General features: G+C 41.0%; 1 long non-coding RNA gene across 1 annotated transcript; it reads right to left on the reverse strand.

The window, feature by feature from the left end:
- Positions 1-2,208: 2,208 nt before the first annotated feature.
- LOC122869567 lies at positions 2,209-7,105 on the reverse strand. Its single transcript, XR_006376348.1, has 2 exons — positions 2,384-7,105; positions 2,209-2,289 (listed from the first exon to the last, which is right to left on the reverse strand). It is a non-coding gene; the product is annotated as an uncharacterized LOC122869567 (long non-coding RNA).
- Between the last annotated feature and the right edge of the window lie 11,659 nt (positions 7,106-18,764).

An 18,764-nucleotide genomic window follows, 5' to 3' on the forward strand; every position in this document is an offset into this window, starting at 1 on the left:
AAGAAAATGTACTTTGTATTTCCACATCAACTGTGTTTAAAGATGGAAATGCACTGATCTCAACTCCAATGCATTCACTTAACTTTGAATGATTTCTGGTTCTTTTCAACAAGTTCTCTTTACTTTTCAGACAGCTGTCACAAATAAAATATGGTCTTTGTTTCTCTTGATACAGAACGTTTGGCTCTATAATATAAAATAATTCAAAGCAGGTTGGTTCATTTCATTTTTTCAAAATGTTTTAGCAGTTAAACAGCAGAGCAATGAGACACATTACCAGCTGTGGGCCTGGCTCAGTTTAGAGACTGCTTTCCAGCAGGTTTCCAGCTGTCCCACACAGTGAGGACAAAGAGCGATAAAATAGCATAAGAACAAGACAAACAGAGAAACAATAAGTAACAATTTAGACAAAAACATTCTTCCTATATACAGTTATCCGGAAAGTATTGGCAGCGCTTCACTTTTTCCACATTTTGTTATGTTACAGCCTTATTCCAAAATGGATTAAATTCATTATTTTCCACAATTTTCTACAAACAAAACCCCATAATGACAACGTGAAAGAAGTTTGAAATCTTGGACGAGAGGCTCATGTTCGTGACAGGGCAGAATGTAAAGATTCATGGCGTCCTCTTCGACTGAGCTGTAACGTTAGCAAGCTCAGTGGTGCTAGGTGAGCTAGTAGTAACAATAATATTCTGACTAACAGTTCGATACTGCTACCTTCCTTTTGCGCTGTGATACAGTTGGTGGTGTAGTTCGGTACAAGGAAAATATTTCCTGCATGAACCTGCCCACAACAAGGTCTGTGTATGTATTTTTGATTTTGGGGTGAACTGTTCCTTTAACATGATTTTGGTCTTAAATGATTTGATATGTTATTTTTCAGTGTCATATAAGGTTGGGGACACATGACATGACATGGGAACAAATACCGGGTGCTCACGGTTGTGAAGTAGTAAACTACAGGTGAATGCAAAGTGCTCTTGAAGTCAAATTAGTCAACTAAACAAAAAGGGCAGCCTCTGGGCTTTCTTCAGGCACGCTCGCACCGAGCCAAGGATGTAGTTAAAATGGCTGGGCCAGTCGAGGACATTCACAGAGTCCCGTAGCCACTCCTTTGTTATCTAGGCAGTGTGCTTAGGGTCGTTGTCCTGTTGGAAGATGAACCTTCGCCCCAGTCTGAGGTCCAGAGCGCTCTAGAGCAGGTTTTCATCAAGGATGTGACATTGCTGCGTTCATCTTTCCCTCGATCCTGACCGGTCTCTCAGTTCCTGCCGCTGAAAAACATCTCCACCGCATGATGCTGCCACCACCATGCTTCACTGTAGGGATGGTGTTGGCCAGGTGATGACGGTGCCCGGTGTCCTCCAGACATGACGCTTGCCATTCAGGCCAAAGAGTTAAATCTTTGTTTCATCAGACCAGAGCATTGTGTTTCTCATGGTCTGAGAGTCCTTCAGATGCCTTTTGGCAAACTCCAGGCAGGCTGTCGTGCCTTTTACTGAGGAGTGGCCTCCGTCTGGCCCCTCCACCATACAGGCCTGATTGGTGGAGTGCTGCAGAGATGGTGGTTCTTCTGGAAGGTTCTCCCCTCCACAGAGAAACGCTGGAGCTCTGTCAGAGTGACCATCGGGTTCTTGGTCACCTCCCTGACTAAGGCCCTTCTCCCCCGATCGCTCAGTTTGGCCGGGCAGCCAGCTCTAGGAAGAGTCCTGGTGCTTCCAAACTTCTTCCATTTACGGATGATGAGGCCACTGTGCTCATTGGGACCTTCAATGCTGCAGAAATGTTTCTGTACCCTTCCCCAGATCTGTGCCTCGATACAAGCCTGTCTCAGAGGTCTACAGACAATTCCTTGTACTTGATGGCTTGGTTTGTGCTCTGACATCCACTGTTAACTGTGGGACCTTATATAGACCGGTGTGTGCCTTTCCAGATCATGTCCAATCAGCTGAATTTACCACAGGGGGACTCCAGTCAAGTTGTCGAAACATCTCAAGGATGATCAGTGGAAACAGGAAGCACCTGAGCTCAGTTTTGAGTGTCATGGCAAAGGCTGTGAATACTTATGCACATGTGATTTTTTATTTTTTAATAAATTTGCAAAGATTTCAAACAAACTTCTTTCACATTGTCATTATGAAGTATTGTTTGTAGAATTTTGAGGAAAATATCACTCCCTCCGGGAAATAAACGACGCCATGGTTCTGGATACTGATGGATTTATTGCCTTTCTCATTCTTTTCTCCGCTATCACGTTCACCGTCAATGAAATCCACCGTCAAACTACAGTATGACAATGTAAAACATAAACACATTCACATATATTGCAAAAACTCTATACAAATACACTTGGGAAACACAAACATACTTCACATACCTCGCTGGCTGCATATAACCAAGAGGGAATGAGTTCTTGAAATACCCCGATTTCTTCTTTGCAACTTCTTTACAACTTAAATTCACATGCAGAGATATTAACTTCTCACCAAAGGTCCGTGATTTTCCTGTTGCATCTTTCAAAAATGTCCGTGTGTAACGCATATGTACTTTAGTTCCTACTTAACATAAGCACTCAATATGCATGAATTAATTTAAACAAACATAACAAAAAACATGTTAAAACGACAGAAATAATATGTATGGAAATTATAGAACATATTAATTGAAAGAAATATGTACGGCAGTTATAGAAAATAATGAATTTAATCCATTTTGGAATAAGGCTGTAACATAACAAAATGTGGAAAAAGCGAAGCGCTGTGAATACTTCCGGATGCACTGTAAGTGACAAACCTATTTTTAAACGCAAAAACTTTATAAAATACAACATTTGGCAGAAAACAGCAAGAAAGAAAAATAGAAATTTGAAATGTATACAGAGACAGTATACAGTTACATAGTGGTTCCTAAAAAATTTAAGCAAAGAGAGAAGGAAAAGCAGCTGTGATGTAGGGTTGTGGGAATGAAAGGTGGGAAAATCCATTTCTTTCTTTTTTTGGAGTGTGCTTTTGCAAATGGAAACACATTTAATACTAATACTGCATCAAAACAATGGAGAAAAACTAGTTTGCAGTAAAGATTTTACATACAAAACATGATCAGCTCATTAAATATGATTCATTATTACACTACCCAGTAGTATACAGCACTTGTTTTTGGTCCACATTGACCAACTATAAAATACTGTTACATGTTTATCCATCCTGAAAAGGGCCATTCTGCATAGTAGAGTATTTCTAATACATTTGAAGTATATTTTGCCAATAATACGTCTGTACTTGAACTTAGGTAACATTTTGAATGCAGGACTTCTACTTGTAGTGGAGTATTTTCAAATGATGGTGTTGCTATTATGTAAAGGATATGAGTACTCCTTCCACCACTGATGAAATGACCACCAACTAATTGACACACACCAAACCTAAAGCCAGGTACTAGTTAGTTTCTGTGTCCCTATGAGTATATACTACAGCGGTTAACCTGGCCATGGGCCACACTGACCAGTCTTGAAGTTCCCCTGGAGCCGGTTGCACCAGCTGTTCAAACTGCCGCTAGCCTAGTTCAAATGTAAGTGTGCACTAGGTGGAGGCTGATGTATCACTAAATGAAAACATATATCTGACCTGAAACTTGATAAATGTTGTTTAATAATGGTGTAAATATTGAAGATGTTAAATCACATTTCACTAAAATAGCACAACATACCTCAAATGACTAAATGTTATGCTAGTAACATTTGACTAAACGAGTAGGCCTAAATAACATCAGTTAGGTTAGCATAATCATATATTACCCGCTAGTTATAAACTACATACTACTAACTCTGAAACACCTATTTCTCCATGTATGCAGACACAAATATATCAAATACATACATTTACAAAAGTCTTTTGAACCTCTAAAACAAATTTTTGGAAGTTATGCTAGCTAGTGATGCTGCAGGAACTTCCTGTTTATATACTCGATTGCTCTTGATTGGATAGCGCTATAGAGTTTCCTAGCAACCGATTTACACATTACTTAAGTCTTTACTAGCTAAGACATTTCTTTAGTTTCAATGGTGCACGTAATTATAAAGGAACCAGAGGTTGTAAATGTACGTCCAGTGGTGGAATAAGTATTCAGATCCTTTTACTTAGGTAAAAGTAGCAATGTGCACAATGAGCACTGTGAAAATACTCCAAAATAAAAATATGTAAGTATTTTCAGCAAAATTTATTTTAAGTATCAAAAGTAAATGTACCCATTCATTTTTTTATATTAATTTCTTTATTAATGAGTGCAGATTTGAGTCAGTTCAACATTTTACAGGAAAAATGTAATTCCGATACTCCCCCTCATTTGTTTATTACAGTTCCCCCACAGCCCCATCACCCCTTCACCCACCCTCACCAGAAGTGGAAAATTGCTTAAAGCTGTATGTGTCCCTTGCACATATTAACAAACTGTTGAAGGAGCAATAATGAAACAAAGAAACAAGCACAAAAAAAAGAATGATGAAAAAAGAAAGAGGGAGGAAAGAAAAGGAAGAAGAAGAAGATAGAAGTTTAGTCTGGCGGTAAGACCTTCAGTGAGTTGAAGTATGTTATAAAGGATCGCCATTTCCTGTCAGTTCATACCTGATCTTTTCCAGTTTTTAATATTAATCCTAAATATTTTAGACAGTCCCAAAATAGCCCTGCCAAAAACGGTATAACTTTGGGCATGAACAGAACATGACTTAAGTTGCATGAAGATGTACGACATCTGTCACACCTGTCCTCTACTTCTGGAAATATTTTAGATAACCGGGCTTTAGAGAACTTTAGAGAACCCTGTGCAGGACTTTGAACTGTATGAGTCCAAGTCGGGCACAGAGAGAGTTTTGAGAGCCTCTTTCCACCCTTCCTCTGTGAATTTTCTGCCCAGCACCTGCTCCCATGTCGCCCTTGTTTTGGTAATGGAACACTCATCAAGTGATAAGAGCTTACTGTAGACGTCTGTTTATGATTAAGCTCAAGAAGATCTTCCCAGGGTTGTTTAGGGGGCATAGAGGGGTAGTTTGGAAAGAGGGAAACTGCACAATGTCGGACCTGAATGGGAATACGTGGGATGTTGGCAGCCCATATTCAGTGGAAAACTGCAAAACTGCGGAAGTCCTCTTCTTTGAATAGATCTTGAAAACACCTTATGGCTTTGTTGTGCCATTGCAGAAAAATAGCATCTGTAAGTGATGTGGGGCATAAATGGTTCTTCATTAGAGGTGTACTAGAGGAAGCTGACAAGAATTTGAAGTGGCCCCTGAATTTATACCAGATCCAAAAGGTGGATCTCACTACCGGATTATCTGTAAAGCCAGAGGGGTTGAGGGTTAGAAAGGAACTAAGTAGAGCTTTATGAGAGGATGAATTGCAAGACTGTGCCTCTAGTCTACACCATGGAGTATCTGAAGATCTAAGCCAATAAGTTATTTTCTGAATGTGTGCTGACCAATATTGCAATTTAAGATTAGGTAGCGCGAGACCCCCATTAAAATTACATTTTTGTAGTAGTGATTTACGAATCCTGGGAGATTGTTTGTTCCATAAAAAGGTTGATATAACCTCATCAATAGTTTAGAATTTTTTGGGTAAGAACAGCGAGAGAAAGTAAAAAAGGAATTTGGGTAGGATGTTCAGTTTCACAGCGTTAATCCTTCCGATCCGTGACAATGGCAGGCTCTAACCTGTGTAATCAAAGGGGAAAAGTTGGCGGAAAAAAGAGAGGACAAGGTTTGTGTTATATTGATCTCTAGGTATCTGAACCAAGTGGAGTTAATTTTGAAGGGAATATCGGGCTGCTGAAGTCGTAGTGCAAGGTTGTTGATTAGATTTTTCAATCATTTTTTCAAAATTCTGTTTAGTTTGGCCACAAGTTTTTTTGTTATATACAGTTTGGTTATATACGTCTGCAGGTCCTGAAGCAACTCTGACTATGTTGTGTGACGCCATCACCATGCAACGCTCAAACGTAACTGCTTGTTGGAACAACTCTTATCACCTATTTTATACTTTTTAGTCCTACATTTTTTATGTTGTTAACTTTGAATGGTTGAATTTGTTAATCAACCTTGATTTTCCCAGTTTTGGATTTAAGTATTTTGGATCTTGTGTTTGGTCACCGTGGACTTTTCCCACTTCACTTTTTGGACTGCTTGACAGCAACCTTGTTACAAACACACCAGTATATATTTTAATACCAAAGCCTCCTGTCATGGGGTTACCCCATGCCTTCTAATAAGTAGGTTGCACACAGCTCTTACACACAGCCAAGGGACATACAGTTCTATTTTTAATTCCATATTGCCAGCTGGATTGTTGCTCCTTGCTACTACACCATCGTTGTACTATTTCCCCAGTGTTCAGGTATCAGTGCCAAACTTTAACTTTAGCATTAGCAATCGTGTTAGCATGTAAGGCAAGGCAAGTTTATTTATATAGCATTCATTCAGACACAAGGCAATTCAAAGTGCTTTACAGGGGCATAGAAATACATTAAAAATAGGAATACATTCAAAATGAGAAAGAAGAAAACAGAAAACACACACAAATTGTATTTAAAAGACAAGAAAAACAAAAGGTGAAAACAAGCAAATGGGATAGTTAAGGATTAACTCAACTTCAGCTCTGACCCAGCACAGACTTTTTAAGATGACTCTTCTCAATGTAAGATCCCTCTCTAACAAAACGTTTATTTTAAATGATTTAATCTCTTCTACTGATTTAGATTTTATGTTCTTAACTGAATCCTGGTTACGTCCTGGTGATCACAGTCAGCTGGCTGAATTGTGCCCTCCTGATTATGACTGCTTTAGTCGCCCTAGGGATTGTGGTCATGGTGGTGGCCTTGTTACTGTCTATAGGAAGCATTAAAAGTGTAACCTCATAGCTTGCAATGACTTTTCCTCCTTTGAAGTGCTCATGTTTAAACTTGGTGGCCCCCTGCCAGTCATATTTGCTATTATTTATCGCCCCCCTAAACCAGCTGGCTCCTTCTTGTTGGAACTCCCTGAGTTTTTATCCAGTCTTGTGTTAAATTATGATAGAATTCTTCTTTGTGGTGATTTTAATATTCATGTTGATGACTCCTCTAATGCCCTTGCTGCTGATTTTTTTAAATATCACTAACTCTTTTAACTTTCAACAACATGTGTCTGGCCAAACTCATTCCCGTGGCCACACCTTAGCCCTAGTGTTTAGTCTGGGCCTGAAAACCCCATCTATGGAAATCAGGGACATGTTTGTATCCGATCACCTCGGCATTGTTTTTAACTGTGAATTACAGGCTGCTAGTACTGTCTTATCCCACTCTAAGTACACACGCGTCCTTGAGCACAGTGCCTTAAAATTCTGTACACTGTTCAATTCTCCGGGCAGTGTGTTTCCTGATTCCTCCAACACCAACGATTTGGTTGATTCTTTTAACTACCTGTGTTCTTCAACCTTAGATCTCATAGCTCCTCTGAAAAATACACTAAACTCAAAGACTAGAAAACAGCCATGGTTAAATTACAGTATTTGAAGCTGTAAAAAGAAATGCAGAAGAGCAGAACGCAGATGGAAGAAATAAGGTCTCCAGATCCACTTTGTGTTCATGAAAGAGTTATTACTCCTTTATAATAGGATGGTGAAGGATGCAAGAACATGCCATTTCTCTGCACTTATTTCTGCCCATCAGCACAACCCCAGATTCCTATTTAAGACTGTGGATCAGTTAGTTAACCCAGCCTCTCCTTGTGCCCCTGCTGAGTGTGATGCTGATTGTGAAAAGTTTCTTTTGCACTTTGCTGGAAAGGTGGAGTTAATAAGATCTGGTATAACCCCAACCCTGCCTTTTTAGATGTGGATCACCCGCTCAGGGATTCTTTGAGCAATTTTTCTGCTGTTATGCTGCCTGAACTAACAGACATCATGTCTGTTATGAGAGTGTCCTCCAGCCCTCTGGACAAAATCCAAACTAGGTTCTTATTGAAAGTTATGGATTGTATTGTGCCCCTTTTACAAATTATTTTTAACAGCTATCTGTCCAATAGGAAATTCTGTGTCAGCATTAATAACTTCATGTCATCCTTCTCCCATATCAAGTATGGTGTGCCTCAAGGGTCAGTTCTGGGACCAGTAGTGTTCTCCTTATACATGCTTCCCTTGGGTGATGTCATCCTTGGGTGAGTTCTCTGCAGGACTGCCTGTCTGACATAAAAAACTGGATGTTGATACCAGAAATACTGCCATCTACTGGTAACCTGTCACAACACATCAAGCCTGTTGCAAGAAATCTTGGTGTCCTGTTTGATAGCAATTTATGTTTTGAGCAACATATCACTAAGCTTGTCCAATCATGTTTCTATCACCTCAGAAATATTGCAAAAATCCGATCTATTTTAAATCTTAGTGATGCAGAAACTGTTGTACATGCTTTTATCTCCTCACGCCTCGATTATTTTTACACTTGTCTTAATCAAAAAACTTTGACACGACTGCAGACTGTACAGAACTCAGCTGCTCGGCTGTAAGCCAGGACCAAGAGGTACGATCACATCACACCTGTTTCAGCCTCTTTACATTGGCTCCCTGTTGGTTTTAGGATTGATTTTAAGATCTTATTGATTACTTTTAAGGCTCTACATGGCCTGGCTCCAGACTTTATTTTAGACCTTGTAATCCCTTATGAACCTTCACGTAGTCTGAGATCTTCGGGCAGGGGTCTCCTGTCTGTTCCTGAGTCCAGGATGAAAACTAAGGGGGACAGAGCTTTTGCCATCAGGGCCCCGAGGCTCTGGAACAACTTGCCTGAAGACATCAGGCTGTCTGAGTCAGAGTCTTCGTTTAAGTCTCGTCTCAAAACACATTTTTATCTGAAAGCAGATCCTGATCTTACCTGAACTGGCTGTTTATTTTATGGCTTTTGTGTATTTTATTTATCTTATATTTCATCATTCACTGTGGTATTTTATTTCTCTCTTTGTGAAACACTTTGTACTTTGTTTTGATAAGTGCTCTATAAATAAAGTTTTATTATTTATTATTATTACTGCTGTTTTAATTCTGCTGGTGTCAGCAGAGATGTTCATTTTAAAGAAAACACAGTAATGATCAGAAGGGCAGCATCAGTCACCACAACCTCAGAAATGTGTATGCCTTTTGAAATAATTAGATCTAAAATATGTGTTGAAACTCTTACATACTGGGAAAGTCCAAAGTTGTCCCGGATGTTCAAAAATTCTTTAGCACTGCCATTGAACACGACAGCGGATACTTCTGACGACTCGCTGACGTGCTGCAGTAAGCGTATTGTCTCATTTCCGGTCACCGGGGTTTGTGTGTTATTAGTAGCGTATATTTGCTGCTCTAGCTCATCACAGTTAATTTTGTTTAATTCCTTATTACAGTGACTAACTATCTGCTATACATTTAAACGTACACTATTTCTGATCAAGCACTCTAACTCTCACCTCGACAGCCAGCGGTGGAATGAAGACATGCGGCTGAACGTGTCATCACTGGTCAGGTTTGGCAGGGGCCCAGAGAAAACTACGGAGTCCGACATTGTCTTTGCATATGTACACACCGACTTAACATTAACTTTAGTGACCTTCGATTGCTGTAATTGGGAGTCGTTACCGCCGACGTGAATAACAATCTTACTGTATTTACATTTATCCTTAGCCAGCAGTTTGAAATAGGATTCAACGTCGCCCGCTCTGGCCCCAGGAATACATTTGATTATGGTCGCTGGTGTCGCTAACTTCATGTTTCTCAAAATGGAGCTGCCAATAATCAGAGTTGGTTTCTCAGCGGGTGTGTCGCTGAGAGGGGAGAACCTGTTAGAAACGTGAACAGGTTGGTGGTGAACCGTGGGCTTCTGCTTAGGGCTATGCTTCCTTTGGACAGCCACCCAGCCTCCCTGGTTTCCCGGCTGCTCGGGAGCTGCTGGGGGACAGCTAACAGGAGTTCCCATGGTGTGGAACCGTGTTTCCAACTCACTAAGCCTTGCCTCCAATGCTACAAATAAGCTACATATATTATCAGAATCAAAAATACTTTATTGAGCCCCGAGGGGAAACTCTTTCGTTACAGCTGCTCACTGTCACGTCAGTGCACACAGGAAGAGAAGTACTAAGCAAAAAATATAATACACTATAATACAGGTCAGAAAATAAATTAAGTACCAAGTGGATATAAGTATAAAATTAAGTGTAAGTGTAAAGTACAAAGTGGATTTACCGGTTGTTGATAAGTATGTACGGTATAATAATACAATGTAATAATACAAGTAGTAAGTAATAGTGTATGAACTGTCAAGTTAAGTGCAGCTTATTAAGATGATTATGAGACGGGGGATATTGCACAGCAGTAATAGAAGTATGAATATCAATAAATAGGGAATTTCAAACTGAAAAGAGTATATTGCACAGCAGTATTAAACAGAGAATATTGCACAATTATTTCAAGTATTGCAGTGATGTTAATGATCAATGTCCAGTTAAGTGACTTTGGGTCATACAGACTGACACTTAGAGGGAGGAGTTAAAGAGTGTGTTGGCCACAGGCAGGAATGACTTCCTGTGGTGCATTTTGGGGGGATGAGTCTTCGCTGAAGGGACTCCTTTGTTTGACCAGCGCGTCATTACATGTACCATTTTCACAAAAGGAGGCAGAGGAATAGCTAAACATTTGACACACCGAGCAGGAGAGAGCAGGAGAGAGAGAGGGAGAGAGAAGCCATCGCTAGCTGCTAAGCTAAAGAACGGTAACTAGCAAAACTGAATAGTGTGTAAACTGTGGGATTAGCGAGAAAGTCGTCAAAAGAAGGAGAGAGCTATGAGTGCTTGAGCAGAACTAGTGTACGTTTAAATGTATAGCAGATAGTTAGTCACTATAATAAAGAATCAAAGAAAATTAACTGTAATGAGCTAGAGCAGCAAAAATACTACTAGTAACACACAAACACCAGTGACCGGAAATGAGAATATGCTAACCGCAAATGAGGGCCATTTGGGGTTAACATGAAAATTAAATTTTCTAACAAAATGAAAATTAAAACTGCATTTTCAAAGACTTAACCTGCTATACATTGGAAAATATTCAAATGCAACAAGCAAAACAGCGCCCCCAGTCTTTGCATTTAGATGTCACCACACTCTTTTGGGGTCAACATGAAAATGAAAATGCAAACTGTCAGTGCTCTCATCAAGGCGGGTCTTCAGTTAGGACGTCACTTGCTTGATCTGCTGCTTTGCTCACGTGCGTAGTCCGCTTGTGGCAGAAAGGCGAGAAGGCGGCCGGGCCTCACTGAGTCCTGGATTACTGTACAAAAACACAACTTTATGACTGTATTCACTGATTTTGGTGAAACTAGCGATATGGGGCAATGAATTTACTGTTTATGAAACCACAAATGAGACAAGAATTCGTGTTGAAAAACGATAGACGCCACAGCGTTTCTGGGTGCCGAGCCTCAGAGATTACTGTACAAAAACACACAACATTTATAACTTTATTCACTGATTTTGGTGAAACTGGATGATGATACTTTATTGTCAGATCGAGTCTGAAATGTTTCTTGCATGGAAAATGCACGCCATATATTACCCCCTTGCAAAGATTCTTGTAACTCAACAAGTACATCCTTATTCTCCAGCCACATCAGTCAGGTTTTAGACCACGATATAGTACAATTACTGCAACTACAGTTGTACTAAATTATATTGTACATTCACTGGACAAGAAACAGCACTGTGCTGCACTGTTTGTTTATCATGGTAAGGCTTTTGATACTGTTAACCACTGCATTATACTTTATAAAACTACACTGTCTTGGCTTGAATGTTTTTGCTCAGAACTGGTTTCATGCATGTTTGTCTGATAGAACACAGGTGATCTGTACTGAATGTCTATAAAGAAGTGGCTACCACAAGGTGTCTGTGCTGGGTCCTTTACTTTTTACGCTCTATATAAACAATATTATCACTCCAACCCAGACTTATTTTATTACAATTTTATGTGGATGACACAGTCGTATGCATCTGGCTCCACTTCAACTTAAGCTGTATCAAGATTACAATCTGCATTTAACATTCTTCAGACATCTCTGCATAATCTCAAACTTGTACTGAATGCTGAGAAGGTTTTTATTCCCGAGAACCCATAATTCCAGTTTGCATCTTCCTGCCATCTATACACTTAAAGGTATAATATGCAGGATTTTCCTACAAAACAATATACAGACACAAAATAATCCCTCTCAGTCATCACGTATGACCCACTAGAAGTGTGTGACGGTGTCTGTATCTGCAGATATGCTGCCCTCTGCCTGTATTTTCTTAGTTTCTTCTTAGTTTGCTGTGTTCGGGATGTTTCTGGGTGTCAACCTTTGGTCAGTGGTGTGTAGCTCCAGCTACGGACAGTGCACAGGCTGTGAAGTTGGGACCATGAAGTCAGGACTCGTAACATAGCGAGAAGCTGGCTCCTTCCCGCAGTGTTTTGCGGAGGTGTGGGCGATTTTATTTGTGCCTCAGAACATAACTGCCGTGAAACAATCTGATTACTTACTTAACTGCAGCTAGGGTTGTGGTGAACAAATCTGAAGCCGGTGCAGGGTTAAGAGACCTTATTCTTAAAACAGTTTAGAATTTGTAGAAATCACACCTGTTCCCTAATCTGTTAACTGGTGGTTGTTTGTTGAGCTGTCAGTGAAAACTCTCTTCTCTATCTCTTAGTGATGTCTCTGGTTATCTCTTTCTCTCGGTACTCAGGTCTCTGGTTAAAAGAGATCTTAATCTCAATGAGACTATCTGCTTAAATAAAGGTTATATACTTATGTCCCCAATGTTTTGAATTGTTTCTGGAATGGTCCATGATAAAGACCCCCCCCCAACATATGGAAATCATTTGTCAGCGGTGTGGAGAGTATTGATGTAACACAGGCACAGATATAACAAGTTCTCCCCTATTGCATTATGTTTTAGTGACCAAAGAAACCAGAGCACAACACATACATGTGAGCATCACCAGTTAATCTAACTCTAGTTAAACTATAACATGTAACATATTTCAGTTTGTGGTGGTCACATGACTCAGTTAAAACAATCAAAAATGATTTTAAATGAAAAGTCCAGGATTTTTATTGATTTATTGATTTCTATTAATTATTTATGCATTATTATTATTATTGCTAATTTCAAGTGTCCATTTCACCTAACTTTCATATTTTTGAACTGTGGGAGGAAACTGGAGCACCTGGAGTAAACCCACACACCCATGTGGAGACATGCAAACTCCACGGAAAGGTCCAGCCTGAACCAGAACTTGCCTGTGAGGCACCAATGCTAGCCACTGAGCCTCCATGGTGTCCTAAAAAAGGGAAATAAGAGGAAAATAAAAAGAGATTGAAATTAAAGGACAGAAGAAAAGAGTGAAAGGAAGGAGAATGTTGGAGAGTAAGGTAAAATGGACAGTTCTTGTATGGTGCCTTTCTAGTCTTCCGACCACACAAAGCGCAAAGTGACAGGGCAGGAATTAAGGAGATCGGGCTGGTCCAGATCATTTGTTTTTGGACCGCTGCTTGAGGCGGGAGATTGATGGTTTTACACAGGCCCACTGGAGTTCAAGGTGGCAGATGCAGAGGAGAGGCAGGTCTGTCACAGGTCAGTCATCCTGATCGCTTCATATTTGAGCTCCAGTTCCTGCGGCTTAATAGTCTGAGGTTTTTATTCTTGGAATATCTAGCTAATGGCTCCCTGGTATCTGCTGAGAAGTAATTGGACCCCTCTATGCTAAAAGTGCTACCACACCCTTCTCTGGTTGCATCCTTTGCAGCTAAGGTGTCTTTAACTGCATTGTAAATGGGTGGGAGGCAGGTTTGCCCCATGGCGACCTTACTGGTCTTTTTATAGCTGAGCTGCACCTTCTGGTGTTCCTGACACCGTTCGCTCCCTAGGTTCTCTGCAGCAATGTGGAGTTCCTGCCAAACATACTGATGGAGTTGCTTCTCCCTCACAGCAGTTTGTTCTGCATTTTTCACTGCAATATCATGTTTCTCTCTTTTCAGCAGGCGGGCATGTTTTTCAGCTGCCAGGGAGACATTGAAGTTATGATTTTGTCTTCTCTGGCCTTCTGAGTCTTCCATTTTTCTTTTGCTAGGAACAACCTGTCAGCCTCGTTCTGAGCCTGAAGCCAGTCCATGTTTCTCTGATGCTCTGCCTTTTCCTTCTGCTGTTTCTCCTGTATCTTATTCTGTCTGTGGGCAGAAATAGACTGAAACATTGCAGTGCTTTTCTCCTTCTTTTCTTTCTGCTGCTTTGCCAGTTCAGCCTCTCTTTAGTTTGTGTTTCACTCCCTCCGAGCCAGTTCGTCCTTCTTCCACGTGTCAAGCGTTCCAGCCTTTTGTTCTCCCAGTGTTTTTGAATTTTTCCTTTGTTTCCCTGAACCTTGCTTGTTTTCTGGATTCTTGCCTGCTACCCGTTGGATTTGTTTGCCTGTTTGGACTGCTTTGCCTGGATTTGACCTTTCCCTGCCTCACCATCCCGTAAGCTATTGTACCTTTTTGAGTAGTGCATATGTGCCAACGTGCATGCTGCCTGTTGCCGTAGCTCTGTCTCGTCGTCTTACTTTTTCCAACTTTTAGCTTTCCTTTTTCTTCCAAACTTGAGTAACTTGTGTGTAAGTATAATTTAAACTACGGTTTTTGCGAAAATGAGCGTAGAGTGTTTTAGTACTTTTTTTTGCCATGGAACTTCTTCTCCTGCTACTTGGTCAGGGCACTGCTGCAGAACAGCTGTTTGGCTGCATTGTTTACACCAGGGAACAGCTGATCGCGCTGAAGCCGAGCGGCATGGCGCCCAGGACAACCCATGTCCCCACTGAGATCTGAAGGAGGACACACCGAAGATGCAGAGGTGGAATGAAGCGTCGAAGAAACAAAAGAAACTTAAGAACAAGAGAGTCATGTCTGCCTTCTCTCGTAATGGGCAACGTGAGATCACTGGCAAATATAATGGACGAGCTAACGGCGTTAGCCCGGAGTCAGACGGAGTTCTGTGAGTGTAGTTTGATGTGCATCTCAGAGACATGGCTACACCAGGATATCCCGGACCATAATGTTTCCATCGACAGCTTTCAGACTGTTCGGGCCGACAGGGATCACACTGGGAACGGTAAGCGGGAAGGTGGCGGGCTTGCTGTTCTGGTTAACAACAGATGGTGTAACCCTGGTCACGTTACTATCAAGTAGAGTATCTGTAGCCCGGACATTGAACTGTTAGCTGTGGGACTCCGGCCATATTATCTGCCACGTGAATTCTCACATGCCATTGTTGTGGCTGTTTACATCCCCCCCTTTGCTAACCTGGCATGGGCGTGCAACGCCATTCACACCGCCATAGCACAACTCCAGACTCAACACCCGAGTGCACTAAAATAGTGCACTAAAATAAAATTTACCGCCGCATCCTCACCACCTCTGCAGCCCTACCATGCGCCACATATGGTGCCACATCTCACCCAGCCTCTTCCTGCTCTATTCCTACCCATACAATGCCAATCTCCTTCCTTGCCCCATGCTGCACCAAATGCCAACTTCTCTCCCTCCTAGGTCACCTCAACTTCACCTACGCATCATTCTCCAAGGGTGAGCCTTTATCTCTCACTTACGCTATAAAAAACGCTTTCCATCTTCAGAGAATAAACTAACCGTTCCATCTCCCTGGACAAGCCATGCCGAACTCTTGTGCTTGGTTCAACCTTCTCGCAAATGGAACAGCATCACCTTCTTCTACAACGTACAACTGACTAACCCAGTATATACTGTATTTCTAACCTAGGCCCCACTGTAACTTCCCTTTTAATTTACAACAATTTCGACATGATTTTGCTTGTTATTAAAGTTAAACTTGAGGCAAAAGTTTGGACAGATTTACTTTGCTGCTGTGAAAAAATCCACTGATTTCAATGATTCTTTTTAAAGGAACTGAATTCAGTGTTTCAAATGACCATCTGACCAGGCCCTTAGACTCACTGAGTCTTTGTGACATATAATAAAGTTGCACAGCACACACACAATTACATTTTTTTGACCATCTGGCCAGCACAATGACATAAACTAGTTGCTTGTTGCAAGTAAAAATCCCTCTAAATGACCACCAAAGCATCTATCTTTAGCTGATTTTCTTTACAACTGCAATCAAGCGTTTGCGATAACTTGCAGTGAGTCTTTTACAGCACTGTGGAGGAATTTTGGCCCACTCATCTTTGCAGAATTGTTGTAATTCAGCCACATTGGAGGGTTTTCGAGCATGAACTGTCTTTTTAAGGTCATGCCTCAGCATCTCAATAGGATTCAGGTCAGGACTTTGACTAGGCAACTCCAAAGTCTTCATTTTGTTCTTCTTCTTCATCTGTAAGCCTCACTAGAATGCTGTATGAAATTCACATCTGAATCCATATAAGGTTCGGCTGTTATGCAACAGATGTTGAATAAACATTTGCAAACAGTTTGCTCATTGCAAGACTCATTGCAAGTTATCGCAAACACTTGATTGCAGGTGTTGCTGCTAAGGGTGGCCCAACCAGTTATTAGGTTTAGGGGGCAATCACTATTTCACACAGGGCCATGTAGGTTTGGATTTTGTTTCCCTTAATAATAACAACCTTCATTTAAAAACTGCATTTTGTGTTTACTTGCGTTATCTTTGACTAATATTTAAATTTGTTTGATGATCTGAAACATTTAAGTGTAACAAACATGCAAAAAAATAAGAAATCAGGAAGGGGGCAAACACTTTTGCACACCACTGTATATACACATACATATATGTGGTGCACAGACAGTCACCCCATCCTCAACGTCACCAAGACAAAGGAGCTCATCTTCGACACCAGCAATAAACTCACCACCCCTAATTGCCCCACTCCCAAGTACCTCGGCATCATCCTGGACAATAAACTGAGCTTTGTTCACCTCATCACAGACATCCATAAACGCTGTCAACAAAGACTCTCTGCCATCCGCAAACTTAGGGCTCTCTCAGTCAAACCCTACCTCCTGCTTCTTCTATATCGAAGTATTATTGTAGAACCCATCCTCCTGTACTGCACTACCTGCTATTTCACCATGCTCACCCTCAGCAATAGAAACAAGCTCCCGAAAATCACTAACATATCTTGTCAAACAACTGGTCTCCTCACTTCCAACCTGCCAGCGCTCATTGACATTGCCACGACTCGCAAAGCACTGACTATAGACTTTGCCACCCTCTCAACCCATGCTTCACCCTTCTCCCCTCTGGCCACAGATACAGACAACCAGTCTGCAAAAAAGAAATGCCCTTTGTGAGGAGTATTGTGCCCTCAGCTATACATGCTTTAAATAGCCTGGGCACACTGTAATAAACTTGTGTTGTTGTAATGTTTCTTGTTTATTTATACCTTGTTTTGAATGTTACTGTTACACTATTCAGACAAAGCTGGACCCAAATGCAGACTCAGAGAGGGAGTTTGTTGGAAGTGAACACAGTTTTATTTTAGTTAATGAAGAGGGAGTGGACTCCAGGAAGCCAGCAGTGAGTATGACGGCATGGACGGTGACAAGGGTTCTGTGAGCTGACTGAGGTAGCCAGCGTGGGGTGAGCTGAGGAGGGGTAGATGAAGACACAAGACAGTGGATTTCAGGGGTTTGTCTAGCTGAGGCTGAGAGTGTGGCAGGTGGGACAGAGAGCGAGACAAGCAGGCAGGAAACTTCCAGAGGCAAGGTGAACCTGAACACAGGAAGACAACAAGTTACTCTTTGGTCAAAGCACATGAAACAAAGCAAGAGACTTACTAAAAGATAGCAAAAACAAGAAATTGACTGTAACAAAAGAAACGTAAATATCCAAGAGGCACTGTCAATGCTTCAGGACATGAGTGAGGGAGAATCTGATGGGGGGAGAGATATCGATGGCGATTGACCCATCATTTTCACCTGATGAATCGTCTTCATCTGAGGAGGAGTACGAGCCTCCACCCCATCAAAAAAAAGGCCTAGGCTTGTGGTGACAGGTAGGCTCCCACAACTCACTTAAAAATGCGTGACTCTACCTATGGCATAAACCAAACATCACAATCTAATGTAGCCTATAATTACTCCTAATAGAGCGACCACCCACCTTGACCATATCGCCACCATGGGACACCTCTGCTGTTGACAGTGCACCGTGAAAGTCTATGGAGTGTGTGTGATTGTGAGTAGTGTGTGAGTGAGAGAGGGAGAGTGCGTGCATGCATTTCTGCTGAAGCTCCAGTTCCGTTCATTTGTTGACAGTAGCGTAAACAAAATAACCCTTTATTATTAAAAATCTTTTTTTCAATTTTAGCTAATGTTCTTCTTCTACATTGATTAAATTATTTGAATATGCTCATGATTTAATTTGGGGCCTATATCCCATTTTAATTGGTTTTACAGTTTATTATTGAATTTAAGAATGTATTTGATTTCTTCTGTCTGCAATTAAAGAAAGCACAATTGTAAAATTAATAAACATCATAAACTGAATTTTAAAAAGTTTTTTGTCAAGTCTTACTTATTATTCAAAATGAATAACTTCTATAAATGACCTGTTTGCGAATAGAGGGTAAAAATGACCCTGTGGCGGTTCTAGGAGGTATTGGAATGTTGGCAGTTCTAGTGTTAAAAGGGTCAGTGCTAGGTTGGTAAACTGGTCAGTTGTTTAGAGTCAATTAGAGTCACCCTTGAGTCCTGGCAGA

Source organism: Siniperca chuatsi, linkage group LG21 (assembly GCF_020085105.1).
Source record: "Siniperca chuatsi isolate FFG_IHB_CAS linkage group LG21, ASM2008510v1, whole genome shotgun sequence".
In the NCBI taxonomy this organism is placed as follows: Eukaryota; Metazoa; Chordata; class Actinopteri; order Centrarchiformes; family Sinipercidae; genus Siniperca; species Siniperca chuatsi.